A 17892-nucleotide genomic window follows, 5' to 3' on the forward strand; every position below is an offset into this window, starting at 1 on the left:
GACTTCTACTCCTCAATTCTTTTCACAAGCAATCCTAAAAGTTAAAACTAACTTTTATATTATATGTACCTTCAAATTTGATCTTCAATGCAGCTTTGGAAGGTAACATTTTCTTCTTCTATCTCTTTTGATTCGTCCTGTTATCTTAAAATGTCATCCTTTCTTCAAGAGCACGAATCCATCATGAAATCCTTGAGTCTTTTTCTTTATTCTTTGAGAAACACAATACTTAAAATAATGTTAGTTTGATTCTAGTTGAGTTTTGTTATCATCAAAATCTATGCTCCTTTTGAGCTTGTGGGGTCAACAGATATAAAAGCCCAACTCATTTAAAGTTTTCAAACACGTATTAAAGTGTATTTGAGGATATAATTGTAATTCAATTCACTAAAATAAATTTAAAAATATTATTATTTTTAAATTTTTATATAATAAAATCAACATGAAACCATCACTGTTAATAGTTGCAATGAAATTCTTGTATATACATCAATTCACGAATGACACTAGCCGAGAAAGAACTACGTTGGCATAAAATAAAATGTGGTTATATTATAGATCTCGCACTTAAATTTGTATGTCTAGAAGTAATAAATTATGAAGTGCACAACTATAATTGAAGGCACTGGATCAGGTACCAATGATGAATAGATAATTTAACTGCATAAATATCTCCCATCAATCAAATTTCATGTGGTTGTCATGGGTACCATTTATTCAAAATTTCCAAGAGCAGAACTGCAGCAGAGTCCTTGGCCTTTTTGAAGCTTGGCATCGACTCTCCCACACATTCGTCAGTCCATCCCCTATCAGCAGCATTCAAACGAACTGCAAATGTAAACCTCTTTGCATGCGCAGGGCCACCCTCGTTCACACACCTCAAAATGCCAAAATATCAAGTCAACTAAGCCGCATAGTTACTGTTAAGAAAACAATAGCAAGAAGATAAAAATCACACAAGTTTTCTTACCGATAAAAGGGCATAGGCCAATTTCTTCGCAAGCAAATATCATTCAAGATTTGCCTGGCAAATTTTTGGTTGCCATTTTTCTTCTTCTTCCCATTCTCATCACCTTTGTCTTTAGCTTCAGCTGTTTCCTTCTCTTTCAAAACGGCAAGCGCATTCCTAGCAGCAAGTTTCTGTGCCATCTTCTTTTGTGGATTCTGAGCAAATCCTACCTGGATACCATCAATAAAAACTTCAACGGAAGCCAGATTGCCACTTCGTGAGGCCTTGTATTCCAAGCCTTCAGCCTGTTGCTGGCAAAGTTCCTGCAGCTCCCTTACAGGATGCATTGGGAGTGTTTCTGGAGTGACCATTGGATGCAACAGAGGTTGAAAAACCAGGGACAAAGGGATTGCAAGAAAATAACATTATCGTCAAATATCCTTGATTGTAAAACAGTAGGAGAGTAGGACAAAAAGGGTTGGGTATGGTGGGGTGGGTTTTTTGCCCCACTTCTCTCCCCGGGAGTGTTGCGGGCGGCGCGGGGCAGGCAAAGAGGAGGGAGGGGGAGATGTGGGGGGTGAAGTTGGGATGTGGGGGCGTGGTGTGGGCTGGGTGGTGGGGGTGGTATTATATGGCAGCCAGGTCCATGACTGAAACAGTGAAACTAACCTTCCAAACAACTGCAGAATCTCGTCCATTGTCCCGCAAAATAGCACCTGCATTTGATTCAACAATGTCACCAAGAACTTTCGGAGCTTTGCAATCTCCCAACAAAAGGAGTTGAAACCAGGCTGTGATAATCCGTCTTGAACTTCCTTCACAAAGTCCCTAATCTGATACACAAATCCTCAAAATGTCAGCATTCAAACAAGCAATTTAGCCTAGTTCAATAAGAAAACGCAATCATCATGCTATGCTACTATAGGAACAAGATAGCAAACCTGCTTTTCTAGAGCTCTTGACCCATGCCGGAGATGCATATGGAGCTTATGTTTAACTGCAATACATGCAAAGTTTTCATTGTTTACAGCAGCAGCTCATAAATCTGTCAAGCGACCTGGGGAAAGGTTGGTGTATGTGAAAAACAAGCGCCTTGCATCACCAACAAATTCTAATCGTTGATAACAGGACACTCTGGAAGACGGTTGTGATGCATGAGTGATGGCTTCAACTAAAAGGCCCTGATCACTAAACTTAATGTTCAAGGCACCTTTTAAGGCATCAAAATCAACAATTTTAACTATACTTTCTGGAACATTGGATGGCTTTATTACTGAATCTATCTCTCCATGATCAACCTCTACCTGAATCCTGATCCATTTCATGAGGTGGTTTGCTGCATTCTCACCACTTTCAACATAATAAACACCAATCAGTGCTTCAACCACATCTGCCAATGTCTTGCTAGATAGAACTCTATAAGAACTAGAGTCGCTCTCAAGTTCACCATCCTAAATTTCATCATCTTCATATCCATCATCGGCATGATCCAATCCTGGTGTATCCTCTGCAGATGATCTTTCCTGATAAAAAAAGGTGCAGTCTCCATCCTTTGTATCCTCATCGAAGACAGGCAACACCCCAGGAGCAGCCCATCTAGATGGAGCAAAACGATCTGCCTGGATATATGATTGAAGTCCTTTGTTTAATGCATATTGGTACAGAATCATGTTACTCACCATTTGTTGTCTCATCCTAGTGAGTTGACCCTCATGTTTCTGGGGATATTTAAGAAAAAGAAATTGAGTAACAACCCATTTCAGGTATGCATCTCCTAGAAGTTCTGCTCTCACATAGCAGAATCTCTTGGCATGAAGCTGCAGTCAAGGCTTCCAAGATCTGTAGGTATAGGGGGACACATGAATGAAAGGATAGTCCACAGCCTTGATTTTTGTAAGAATTCTACTAAATACAATACCTTTGAAGGAGGGAATGAATAATCTATTATATCCTTAAGTTGAATTGCTAGCAGCATCTTTCAGCCCTCCTCATTATTGATCACAATCTTTGGGCACCTCGAACAAGTGATCCCGGAAGAGGGTGTACCAAACATAACGCAGGAGGAAGAAACACGTAGGTATGTTTTGTCAAGAATTTCTTCAGATTCACCTTTGCTACACAGACAAAAAAACTTCTCCATTTAGCTCTACAAACAACAAAAATGCGAAGAGATTTCAGGCAGAAATGGTATTGCTCTTCAAAGGAGAACAAAAAATATACATTCTGAGTGTTCAAAACGAGGAGATAAAAGATTCTTGCAGTATGAAACACCACGTCCTCTTGTTAAAGGTTGTTGCTTAAATATCAATTCAACACCATACCTGAAAATGATACACAACAGACCCGACAGCCCAATGCACCCTCTGTTGTGCCAAGAAGAAACAAAAGCTTCTCCAATCTTTGAGGACTTATGAATTACTGCCAATGAAAAAAGTGTTGAACCTAGTGACAAAGCCCACGTAACTTACAGCAGACAGTAGTTAAATAATTCCATCACTGATTCAGATAAGCTTTCCCTTCCAGGCACAACATCAGAAGTGCACGCACTGACGCTATCCAGTCCTAGCGTTAGAAAAGAGCAATTAACAAGGCATTCCCCTTGTCTGAAGGGAAAAGAAAATGTTTCATCAAGGGAGAAAGGAAAAAAAGGTGAAAAAGTAATGTGGGTCATACTTTTGCTTGCAATAATCAGCATATGTGCTATACTGCAAAGGACCAAGATAAACCTCTTTCCTTGGGAATGAGCTCTCTGCAGTCATGTCATAGCAAATTGAATCCACATAGAACCTTTTCCCAGAGTGTGCAGCTGTTACAATTATCCCTACCAAATCTTCAGCTTCGAAACAAGTATCAGCCATCATCAGTTTGCCTTTAGGCAACTCCACTTTTTCCATTTCAGTTCCATCCCATGTAGGAAATCCAGAAGCTTTCACAAAATCAAATTGTGCTACAGCTCCTCTGATACCATAAGTGGGATGGGATTTCTGTCCAAAAGCCATGCCATGACGTAATTTCACAAATCCATACTCCCTTCTATCTCCACCAAGTGTCTTCCCATTTGTACCAAGGTAAACATCTGGTCGAGCCCTCTGAAGGGGATTGCTCCACGCATCTGTTCTAATTATTTTATCAACTAGATCCCAGTCAATTTCTTTTATAGGATCCACAAACTTATCGCCAACCATAGGGACAAACAAATATGCTTTTGCAGGATCCCATGGAGTGGTGGAAGGTTCAACATCCACATCCAGTACAATACTCATCAATCTCACATGAAAACTTTTAAGGTATGCCAGCTGCACATGATAAGAGTTTTAATGATCAAGCACCAGAAGACAATTTGGGAAGTGGGGGAGACACTTTAAACATTGCTCAGTTAGTTCCATAGAGAACCAACCTGGGTTTCAGTAATATCTATTGCACCCCTGAAGACAAGAGATGCCTTCGTTATAATGGTTCGAGCGATTAATAGATCCATTGACATCGATAACACCTATAAAAATGAATGTGATTAGAGATGAAAACTTTACACATCCTACCTATGCTAGAACTGAAAATGAGTCAAATTACCTCTACATCCAGCTCGTTGCCAAAAAGCACTGCAAAATCTGAAAATTGAGTTAAGAATGGATCTTTTGAAGTGCCTTTGTTTACATATATAACAGCATACATGTAAAGATGAAGCAATTCGGAGTTGTTGCAACCATCGCTTCCACGTAAGATCCATTCTCCCTGAAAGGCCAAAGTAGTTTTAAGCAGGTATGTGCTAGAGCCTAGATGAAAATGACAAATTAAAAATATGCCACCTCTTAAGCACTACTTGTTAGCATTATCCAAAACAGATCATATACTGCTTTACGAACAATTTTTTTTTTTTGGTTGGTGGGAAGGGTGGAGAAGAGGGAGATACCATGCGTTTTGTATGTGATATCATGAATCACAACATTTTTAATTTGTATCTTGATAACTGCCACAATATTGAAATGGAGATGCCAAAATCTCCAAAGTCCATTACCATGAAACTTTTATTGCTGAAATATTACCTTTTCCATTCAACATTCTTTGGAGAAATCCCATCTTCCGAAAACAGGAGATAGATGAGCAGAGAGAGAGAGAGAGATAGAGAGAATGCACTAAATTCCCATGACTCAGAATAATTAAATACATGTACTAAAGACCAACAATACTCCATTAACCTAATTTTAAAAATTTAAAAATTTAAAATAGGAGCTCAAAGCCTAAATACAGTGACCATGAAAAGTAAATAGAATTGACAAATGACATGTTTTTATCACTGCTCCCTCACCAATATAGTGATCCCTACCTTAGAGCACGTCTCACATACATCATAGTTTGGCCTTTCTCCATCCATCATATCAGTTCCAGCACTTTCAAACATAAAAAAAATGTGTCCAACAGTGACGCATTAAAGAGATCATGTTCTTAACCTTCCAGCTCTGTGCAGACACTAATGATGAATTGCAATAATACAGTAAATTTCTTAACTTCCAGCAGAAAAGAGGGGAAACCAGCAAAACAAAGAAAGAAAGTGCAGCAACTTACAATATTAACCAATCAGACGTTATTTGATCATCAAACTGGAAAACTCAGATGCAAAGAATAACTAGATATGAGAGAGAGAGAGAGAGAGAGAGAGAGAGAGATTTGTGTCATTCAATGACGAACTACTCTTATTTTATGGTTAATTAAAGGCAGGTACACCCATGTGACAAACTAACCAGAAGTATGTTGGCTACACCTTCAGGATAGAACTCTCTATGTCTAGCAGTTCCAGGAAGTGGTTCTCCTTCATCATTCTGGTCAACCTTTTCTCTTTCTTCTCCACTTCCCTTATCTGGCAAAAGCATGTCCGTAAATTCTCCCATCTCATGGAGCTTCTTTCTAGCAGCCAAACAAACAGACTACAAATTAAGCAGACAAGCAACACAGATTCTTGAAAGGAAGCTAGTGAAGCTATCAGGAATTCATAAATACAGCTGCATGCCTGTTGTACAGGGCGCATTGAACTGCATGCAGAACCCTCGCGCTTCTCAAATGGTGCATTACAGGGAAGTTGAAGCTCGCATGAATATTCTGTGGGACCTTCTGGCTTCTCATGCCTCTCCATGATAAACTCGGGACGAAGTATTGAATACCTGGGTAACGAAATGCAATTGAACAAGAAATTGATCTCCAGTAACAAGCACAAAGAAGATAATAGCTATATTGTCAGTAATAGAATGAGCAGGTCTTAATTTCAACCATGATTACTAAAATTCTTAGTAATTTCAGCACAGTCACTAACAATTTGTACCAGCAAAATCATTGAACTATGATTTGTTTCAAAAAGGTCACTATTTTTTTTTTTTTTTTTTTTGAGATTAAGTCAAAATTTTGCTATGCTGACTAAATAAGAAATCCATAGCATATTTTTAATTGTAAAATTGCAATAAATATATCACGTCAAAAATCTAATTGCAATTCTACCAAAATTTAAAATGGTGACCTTACCCGGGGGGGGGGGTGGGGTTTGGTTGTGTGGGGGGTGGTGGTGGAAATCACAGTTGAACAATTTTTAACTTACAAACTGAAGTTTAATGACTGCAATGAAACTAGAAGTTCATTGATAGAAGATGAAATTAATCTTGTCACTTGGTAGCTGAGAGCAATAGAAATGGATTAGCCCAACAGCAGAATTCAAGCTCACAATAGCACCAGTAGATTCCACCTGGTATACAGTTTCTGGTGTTGAATCCACAGAAATTAACCTTGATGTATCCTTGAGGTGACTAAGGTCAGTTCTCTCGATTGCTTCTTTCAGCAGGGTCTGCTCACTATTCCTAGCATTCCTTAAGAATGCTCCATGAGACAGATTTCCCCTGAGATGTGCTAAATATTTTAAGTTCCTCCATATTTAGTGCTAATCTGAATCTAACTCTGACAATGGAACAGATCCAACACTATTACCTCTCAACCATCAAGATGTAATCTGAACCAGGCTTTCTTGCACAACCCCTAGACTGAATGTATGCAAGAACAGTTTTTGCAAGATCAAAGCGAATGACAACATTTCATTGCCTAATATCTAGTCCTTCCTTGGCAACACTAGTAGCAACCAAAGTGTCAAATGCAAAAGTGAGGCAAGCTTTGTCTTAGGAAGCTAATATGAAATACTGTAATTTTAATGAAATTCATAATGCTTCGCTTTTGAACATACACGAACATCTCGAAATTTAGCAATTGTATCCTGCATCCGGGATGTCCACATTTCCCGGCTGTTATTGTGCCCAATCACACTTGCACACCTAATGAAACTCAGCGATGGAAGCTCTGCAAAAACCTGCAAGCTTGGCAAAAAATAGCACTGTATTTTGAGGAATTTGGAAGAAAAACCAAATCATAAGGACCCAATAAAGTCAGGCCTGAGAAGTTCAACCTTAGGAAGGACTAAAGCAGATACTACCCGCTCAACAAAGATGATTGCCCGAAAATCCTGTGTTTGCCCATACTTAAGAAGTATTTTTATTAATGACTGCACTTTTGGGGTCACTTTCCATCAACTACAGATGCCTCTGTTATCACGTCCACATGCTCTCCACCAGAGACGATTACACCAACAAATTAGACAAGCATAAAATAAGCATCAAAGTATATCTTCAAAATAACTTAACCATTCAAAAATTCACAGAGGAACAAAAAACCAGTACTTGCACAACTCAAGCAAGTCGGTTGACACATATTGTTGTGTAACATTTGTAACCCCAGCTACACTGAAGGTCACATAAGTGAGGTTGGCCCTAAAGTGTACTCCATTTGGTGTTCAAAGATCAATGATCACAGTAGCTTTATTCATATTATTGCACCCAGTAACTCATCCAATTTTGCTAACTTTGCTATTGATTTACTTGTTTTACCTTGGCTAGTCCAAATACCACTGATGCTATAGACTATTGTCCAAAACTTCAATTATAAAAATTTTCACATAATCCACGACAAGAATAGTTTCAGGAAATTTTAGACTCTCTTTAATTAACAAAGTTTAACCTAATCAATTCTCAATCCAAGCCACTAAGCTTTACTACAAAAATCTTTTTTTCTCTATTCTTCATAGATTTACCAAATCTGATCTGCTTATTGTTATGTGGGCAAGAATCAACAACTATATCCACCATGACTGTCAGGGAGCTCCCCTTCAATATCATCATGATCAGTCCCACCTTAAGCAACTCCATTATCATTGTCAGTAAATTTTGTGTCCTTATCTGTCACAGCTCCCTCTGTTAATTGGCATTGTAAGAGGGAAACAACTTTTTCCAGGAAAGATTCTTGAAACTTGACATCAAGCTGGTAGTTTGCCCTCTCATCATTTTGTAAAGCCATCAAAAAGGACTGTGCAACCTGCAAATGACATGGACCATGCAAATATTTCCACAACCAATTACTTGGTTAACCTACAGAAATCAGCCACCTGGTAAATTGCTACCTTGTAAGCAGACCATTGACCCAGTTCACTCAGTGCATACCTTTTGAATCAAGTTACCAGCCCCATCACTTTCTGTACTTTCAGAGACACCATATACTTGGCGCAGATCTTCCATAGCCCCAGCATCTCTAGCTCCCATAAATTGCCATTTACTCCTTCTTAAGCTTCATTGTGCAGTTTCTTCAACAGCCACTTCCATTTGCTTTATTTGTTCATGAAGGGACCATAAGCTGGCGGCTTTGTCACACCACCACAATTTCCGCAGGCATTGGCACATGTTTTTCCAGTTCCTTGTGTTCTTTTATTATACAAACTATGGAATCAAGTTTACTTTCAAGATTATGGATTTTTATTGCACAATAAACCTGACTTGAAACACCTACACAGAAAACAAACCCGAGTAACAAGAATTGCAGCTTGAAATTTTTAAGCAAAGGAAATGAATTTGTGACTGATAACTAAATCTTGATCAAAGAGATGCTCCTGTAGTAAAGTGAATAACTTCAAAAGACACATGAATGCTAGCAGAATTCAGGATTTACAGATTAAATGATTACCTTTCAAGTTAACAGGAGAAGCAGTCATTCCAAAAACAGATGGTTTTTTTTTCCTTTGGTCTTGTATGATAGAATTCTGACATCACTAAGGCATATAGATGTTTCTTCACAGCATGGTGACACTCATCCAGAATAAGGAGATTGATTGCTTCCATTTTCATTATGCCATGTCTTAGAATGTTCAACAGAATCAGAGCTGTCATTGCTAAAACCTGAAAGAAGAAAAGGCAAAGAACTAAGGAACAAGCTAGCCCTAGCACCAGAGTGGAACCTGGCAAAATAGGGAAGAAAACCAAGTTGACCTTAAATTAGGGATAGAGAGCCAAAAACAGCAACTTCATTGTCCTAAACCAATACAGATATCCATTGGAAGACAAACCAACCAAAAATTGCATGAATAAACACTGAAGTAGCCACAGGATGATAAGATTCACAAGACCTTTATTGTTTGTATTGAGAACTACAATTTAAATGAAGCATTTTCTGCTCCTTGGCATTGAGGACATGTGCATAATCAGTTTCTACTACAGCCACCTATAATGTGCAAGCACATGCCTATACCTATATAGGCTCAGCAAGACAACACATTGACATTTCAGGATAAAGACTCATTTACCTGACCTGATGGCTCATTCTCCATGACAGAACCAGAATTAGAAGAAGAAGGAAGAGAAGAAGAGGGCAGAAGAAGAAAGGGAAGAAGTATCAAGATAGAAGCTAGGGAGAGAAGAGAGAGGGAGAGAAATTAAAGAGAGAAAACAGATTCTTGTGTTATTGATCAATGAATTCTTCAACGTACAAAACACTATTTATCTTCACTAATACAATTCCTGATTCAAGATTACAGTTAACTTCTATCTGACTGACTAACTCTCAAACTAATCAGTAAACCAGAACCTTTAGTCACAACATTACCCTCCCCTTTGAAACCATTCTTGTCCTCAAGAAAGGAATGGATAAAAGAAAGATCATCCTAGCAGCATCTTGAATCTGAAGGTCCAATCTGCACTTGAAATGGCTGAACTTGCACTTGACCATTTTATTCAATTAGTAAGGCATTTTTGCAAACACCGACTGTGCATCTTCCCTCCCCATTGATAAAATCATTTTCATCCTGTTTCTTCTCCACTTCTCATACTCATTTTCTTTCAAGAGTATAACTTTAGAGGATCCCAATTCAAAATCATAGCCCCTCAAATCAAACTCAAAATAATCAGCATAATACATGCATGTTCTTTTTCCACCAATTCTTTCTTGTCCTTTCCAAAATTTTTCCCAAAGAGGGCAAACCCAATGATGTCACATGTAATTTCCAGATTATGAATTAACAGGCTAATCTTACCATCTTGGTCTGTAGCACTCAATCCTTGATCTTTTTCCTCAAGTTTAGAAATTGCATTTTCCTCCTTACGTGTATTTTCTTCATGATACCCTACTTCAGTGCAAGAATTGAGATTACTGGCAAGGCCTTGATCACCACTCCCACATGAAATTTGAAAATCAGACCAAGTTCACGACCCTGCTTTTCTTCTCTTCATTTGGAACATTCCAAAGGCTTCAAGATTGGTTGGCACTCTCGTTGAACATCCTCGTCAACGGAAAGAACAATTTCTTGGATCTGATTATCAAATCTTTGTTGGCATCTTGCTTTCTGTCGATTAAACTCTTCCATTCTCCATAGTTTTTCTTCTTGAACTGCCTCAAGCATTTTGCAATTACCTTCAAAAATTTGTTGGATCTCCATCTTGAAGGGTTGAAACAAATGTTGTAATTCTTTGAGTTGATTCTCAAGAATCATGCATGTTACTTCATCATCCATTACGAATCCAGATTAGAGTGTTTCGTAACCAAGAAATCAGAGGAAATGGAAGAAGATTTAGAAGAAAGAGGGAGAGATTCAAAGAGAAGAGGTGAGGAAGAGAGAGACAAAGAAGAAGTAATAAAGAAAAAGGAGAATTTCCCTTTGATCAAACCTGCTTTGATACCAAATTGTCAGGATAAAGACTCATTTACCTGACCTGATGGCTCATTGTCCACAACAGAACCAGAATTAGAAGAAGGAAGAGAAGAGGAGGGCAGAAGAAGAAAGGGAAGAACATCAAGAAGAGAATAGAAGCTAGGGAGAGGGGAGAGAGAGAGAGAGAGAGAGAGAAATTAAAGAGAGAAAACAGATTCTTGTATTATTGATCAATTAATTCTTCAATGTACAGAACACTATTTATCTTCAATAATACAATTCCCGCCATTCAAAATTACAGTTAACTTCTATCTAACTAACTGACTGACTCTCAAACTAATCAGTAAACCAAAACCTTTAGTCATAACATGACATTCACTGGCTACGCTTGATCAGTAAAAGTGATAGACAAAACTCTGTTTAAGGATTTTCAATTCAGCCAAATAAAATTACATACCCTTTAAGACATGTACTGCATAGAAGTATAGACAGATAAATGTTCAAAAAGTATCAGACAAGAACATTTGTCCTTGTAATTTCTAGCATCCCTTCCTAAAATATATCACTCCAAGATGGAAAGAACAGTAAAATACCTCAAATCCCACACCTAAACCCATGCCAAAACAGCACAAGGGACTATTTCCTTCATGTCATATCCGACAGCTCCCAGAAGGCATGCCACCATAAAAGAAATGCTTCTGATACAATGAGAAATACGTAGGTCCATGCATGAAAATTGCTTGTTTCCCGCAGCACATAATAGGGGCTAAAGGCTCTATAAACCTTCTGCTTCACCGCTTATCAATGTTCAGTTTTTATGATTTATTGCTCATGATTACTCTGAACCTGGAGTTTATAAACTTTAGGCATCCTAATCAACTAAGACTACAATCTTAAGGAGTTTCAAGATACTTCAATGTGCAAGACAAGGCATAACATCTATATTTAAAGAAGACTCAGACTATGAACAGATTTAGAATTCAGAACTTCAATAAGAGAATCAGAAAATTAACTTTACATTTTATTGATTCCAAACTCTATAGAAGCATTTTTTAACAAATTAAGGGATCCTTATGCCTCCCTCCAAGCCTAGAAAGCCTAAAAACAGAGGAATCTATCATTGAAAGGACACCACCCATTTCCTATCTTTTAAAATCAAACTTAAACAGACCTCGTTTAACAGTCAAGGGCATTTATTTGATAACTGATGCTACATTTGCCAAATGGTTTCTCCAGATAGGCAGATATGAAGGACATGATTAGCAATTATACCAATTGTAACAACATCGAGTGAATTACAGTGTTACCATTAATACAACATTAGGTGAAAACAATGGGAATTTTAAATCATTTAGAAGTAAATAAAATGAACATATACATCATTAATTTAACTAGACAGCTGCACAATATGAAGAGTGTTATGGAAAGTCAATCACTATATTATTTCTTTGTATATTCTGTATTCTGTATTCCTATTTAGGATTTCTTATTTAGGATTTCTTCCTAATTAGTAGAATACAATTATAGGAATCAATTGTATATATATACCCATGTACAGATTAATTGAAATTAAGGAGAATCATCTCTTTCTACATGGTATCAGAGCAAGTCATCTATCTAGGGTGACTATTTGTTCCCACCACCAGCTCAGGAGAGACCTTGGCCGCCCACCGGCTGTTTCGACTCCGATCAACATCGCCGGCGTCGCCTCAACCCCCTCATTCCACCACTGTGTGTTGTTGCCTGATCCAGTACACCATTAAAGGACTTCTTAGGTTTGGCTCTCAGATCCTATTTCGATATTTGCTTGATTTGTGATTTTGAATTATTTTGCTGCTGTAAACACTTTAGATTAGCGTTTCGGTTAGTTTTCTTTGTCTCAACAAATGGCAGACAATAAGAATATTTTTTCTGATGTGATTCCAGTGATGACTAACATCACAGAACACAAACTTAATAGTTCGAATTATCTGGAGTGGAGTAAGACTGTTAGGGTCTATTTGCGTAGCATTGATAAGGATGATCACCTTACTAAAGATCCACCCACTGATGATCCACAACAAACTTGGCTAAGAGAGGATGCTCGGTTGTTTTTGCACTTCGGAACTCGATTCACAGTGAGGTAATTAGTTTAATTAATCACTGTGAATTTGTTAAGGAATTAATGGATTACTTAGATTTTTTGTATTCTGGTAAAGGGAATATCTCACGTATTTATGATGTTTGTAAGGCATTCTACCGTGCTGAGAAAAAAGATAAGTCTCTCATAGCTGATTTTATAGATTTTAAACGGGTATATAAGGAATTTAATGTATTGTTGCCTTTTAGTCCTGATGTGAAAGTTCAACAGGCCCAACGGGAGCAACTGGCTGTTATGAGTTTTCTTGCAGGCCTTCCTTCACAGTATGAAACTGCTAAATCTCAGATTCTCTCCAGTTCTGAGATTTCCTCTTTGCATGAAACGTTCACACGGGTCCTTCGTACAGAAAGTACCCAATCTTCACAACCTGCCAGTAGTGCTCTTATTAGCCGTAATCCAAATGGACAACAGGGCAATAAGAGAGAAAGTATAGGAAGAATTACAGGCAACAGAAGTAATCAGCATAATGGAGAGGCTAGTTCTAATCAGGACTCAAGATGAGTCATTTGTTATTACTGCCATGAGCCTGGCCATACAAAATATAATTGTCCGCAATTTCAAAGGAAAAATCAGCGATCACATATGGCAAATATGGCAGTAGAGGATTCTACAGTATCTTCCTCTGAGAAAACTATTTTGGTATCTGCAGAGGATTTTACACAATTTTCCTAGTATCAGGCATCTCTAAAGCCTACCAGTTCCCCTGTCACTGTGATCACTAAGTCAGGTAAATCTACTACATGCCTTGTGTCTTCCTTATCCAAATGGGTTATTAATTCTGGTGCGACAGATCACATGACAGATAATTCTAGTCTTTTATCTACTTTTCAGTCTAATCTCACTTCCTCTACGGTTACTTTAGCTGATGGTTCTACTTCTTGTGTCATGGGTTCTGGAACTGAGAACTCGACTTCATCAATTTCTTTCTCATCTGTTTTGTGTCTACCAAAATTCTCTTTTAATCTACTTTCTGTTAGTAAACTTACTCGTACCTTAAATTATTCTGTTTCCTTTTTTAATGACCAGTGGTTATTTCAGGATCTTACGACGAAGCAGATTATTGGTAGAGGACGTGAGTCAGGTGATCTCTACATTCTGTAAAATCATGTACCGCGGTCGCTTATTTGCTCCAGTACCTTAACACCTCTTGAAGCTCATTGTAGATTGGGCCATCCTTCTTTGTCTACCATGAAGAAGCTGTGTCCTCAGTTTCAGTCTTTATCAGTACTAGAATGTGAGTCGTGTTAGTTTGCAAAACATCATCGTTTGCCTTCTGTGTCAAGAGTCAATAAACGGGCTTCATCCCCTTTTGAGTTAGTTCATTCTGATGTTTGGGGTCCTTATTCTGTTGCTTCTAAAACTGAATTTCGTTATTTTGTTACTTTTGTTGATGATTACTTTCGTGTTACCTAGTTATATTTAATGAAGAATCGTTCTGAGTTGTTTTCAATCTTTTGTGCTTTTTGTAATGAAATCAAAACTCAATTTAATATTTCTGTGCGCATATTAAGAAGTGACAATGCCAAAGAATACCTATCTTTTAAAACAGAGGAATGTGTCATTGAAAGGACACCAACCATTTCCTATCTTTTAAAATCAAACTTAAACAGACCTCATTTAACAGTCAAGAGCATTTATTTGATAACTGATGCTACATTTGCCAAATGGTTTCTCCAGATAGGCACATATGAAGGACATGATTAGCCATTATACCAATTGTAACAACATCGTGTGAATTACAGTGTTACTATTAATACAACATTAGGTGAAAACAATGGGAATTTTAGACCATTTAGAAGTAAATAAAATGAACATGTACATCATTAATTTAACTAGACAGCTGCACAATATGAAGAGTGATATGGAAAGTCAATCACTATATTATTTATATGAATCAATTGAATATATATACCCATGTACAGATTAATTAAAATTAAAGTGAATCATCTCTTTTCTACGCATCAAACAAGTACATAAGAATCAAAAGTTAACACAGAAACTTCAAGAGCTACCTGTTTTGATTCAAACTCACGCTGCCACCTCCGAGCATCCCAGAAATCTTGACCCATTTCACCACAATAATGGCCCACTTGGTAACCAGTATGCTTAGGAATGACTTCTGTATTCTGAAATTAGAAAAGCATAACAAATCCATCAACTAACTACTCTTGCAGTCAATGGACACGGTCAAAGTTCTACATTCTTGGACAGAACATGCAGAATAGAATACCTGATAAACAAGTGGAGCCTTTGGAACCAAAAATACAGCAAGCATTTTCTTATTCTGCCTTTGCAAGTCGTTACAAATACTTTTAATGAGAAGTATAGCAATGAGGGTCTTCCCTGCACCAGTTTCAAGAAAAGCTATTGTATTTCTCTTCTTGGCCTGTTGAAGACCATCCGATTGATACTGGCGGGCTTGTTCCTCAGGTAGTTTCTCCTTTGTCTCCTTGGATTTCTTCTCAGCCTTTCCATTGCAATCCAGACCCTTGTCACTGCTTTCTTTTCCTTCTCGAATTCCATTCCCAACAATAGCCGATGTACAATTTTTTATACTATCAAGAATGTGATCAATACCTCCAAAGAAATCATTACCGATATTTATCCTGATATGAAGTATCACCAACTGAATCTTGAACAACTGATGTATCAAAATTGTTAAAATGTCCTCACAGGCATCCAGCCAGTAAGATGGGCCCCTGCCGCCGCCCACAGTGCCTGAAACCCTACCCTCACCGTCCGTCATAGTGATATGCTAAAAAGGTACACACTAGCAACAGAGCACACTACACTCAAAAAGAAAAATATAAATATATATGTCAAAAAGAGAAACCAAATAACACTAAAATAAAAACATGGAATAGGGATAGCAGTATAAATTAAAATGGAAGGAGAGGAAATGAAGAGAAAGCTGCAAAATAAGCTGATGGTACCAGCGGCTAAACTGGGAAAGGAAGTGCGTGTGGGACAGAAGAAGAAGAAGAAGAAGAAGAAGAAGAAGAAGAGAGTTGGAAAAGATTGTATGTGCAGATCAGGGTTGATAGACCGTACGAAGCACGCAATAGTTAAGAGGTGGGGTTGCAGAAGGGGAGAACCCAAAAACAATCAAAACCCAAAACTTTGTGTGTGATTCCTTTAGATTCCTCGGTCTATCAACCCCTGTTCTGCTTTCTCTCTGCTTTTGACCCCAAGCGCGCGCACGGTTGCTTCCTTATCTGTTCTCTCTCTCTCGTAGTCCTCTTTAACAACCCCTGCTGCTATCTTTTCTAATTTCTAGCTCTGTTCTGGCTCAGAGAGAGATAGAAGAGAAAACACCCGACTGCACTTTTATTCCTCAACACAGCAGAGAATATCTTTTTTTCTTCTCCTTTATTTAATTTACTTTGTTTTATTTTTAAGGAGAAAACAAAAACAAAAATTAACGCAGGAGAAGGAAGGTTCTGAAAGCAAAGACGGTCTGTCATTGTTGCGTGCCGCACGAGTTGACCTCGGCCCCTGTTGGAAAAAAGAAGTGACGCTGCCCCCGGATTTCCTAGAATGTCTACTACGGTTAATAGCAAAGTTTTACTTGAGACTTCTGGTCTCGCCCAATAGTATCCTGGCAAGCAAAATATTTAGTTATGTCGTGTAGACTTCTGAGTGGAAGGTCAACTCCAAACTTATGCTTCAAGAAAATTTTAAATTACCGTCGTTACATATAATATTTAAATATTTTACTATTATTTAAAAAAATTAATTAATATATTAAAATAATAAATTTTATTTAATTTTTTCTAAATATATACTTTGCTTTTATTTCTTTTTAAAAAATTAAATAATTTATATTATTAAATTATTATTATAATTAATATATTTTATTTTTCAATGTATGTTAGATAGGAGTATATTAATCAATTGATAAATAAATTATTATTTTTAAAAATAAAAGTGACCTAAAATTTAAAATAAATAAGTAAATTTAATTAAGTATCTTTTAAAATGAAGAAATTAACTATAATAAATTTTATGTATATTTTATCTAATTAATAATTAATGTGTATTTCATGTATATACAATAAATACAAAACTATAAATAAAAAAGTTATGAAATATACCTAATGGTTTATATTTAAATTTATCTCCCGTTAATTTTACGATATAAAGTATTATATAAAATTAAACTAAATTTATAAATTTATTTTTATATTAATGAATTAAGTTATAAATTTATCATAATTATAAGATAAAACAAATTTTATAAATATTTTATATTTAAACATTTAACTTATTCTTTTTTTTAAAAAAAAAAATAGGTTTACTTCTATTTTCGTATAGATTAATAAAATATAGTTAATATATTTAAAATAATAAATTTTATTTAGTTTTTTTAATATACTTTTACTCATATTATCTCATTAAAGATAACTCGTGTAAGTTAATTATTCTAAAAATAATAAATTTTACTTTTTTAATATTTATTGAACAAAGGCATATTAGTAAAATAAAAAATAAATTATTATTTTAAAAAATAGCCTATAATAATTTTGTACATAGCTTTGTGGAGCAGCTAAAGTATATTTTAGCATATATAATCTATAGTTTATTTTATATATTTAAACATTGACTTTACCTAAATTGCTCTTCATTTTTAAAATTAATTATATTTTTATTTTTTAAATTAATTTTAAAGTTTATATAAATTTAAAATTATGAACTTTAGAGTTTATATAAGTTTAAAATTTTTGATCTATTTATATTTAACTTTAATTAACTATAAAATTTTATAAGAATTAATTAATTAAAATAAAAAATTTATAAATTAAAAAT

General features: G+C 36.3%; 1 pseudogene; it reads right to left on the minus strand.

The window, feature by feature from the left end:
* Positions 1–526: 526 nt before the first annotated feature.
* LOC110672589 (endoribonuclease Dicer homolog 1-like) lies at positions 527–16073 on the minus strand (annotated as a pseudogene).
* Between the last annotated feature and the right edge of the window lie 1819 nt (positions 16074–17892).

This window comes from Hevea brasiliensis, chromosome 9 (genome assembly GCF_030052815.1).
Source record: "Hevea brasiliensis isolate MT/VB/25A 57/8 chromosome 9, ASM3005281v1, whole genome shotgun sequence".
NCBI classification, from domain to species: domain Eukaryota; kingdom Viridiplantae; phylum Streptophyta; class Magnoliopsida; order Malpighiales; family Euphorbiaceae; genus Hevea; species Hevea brasiliensis.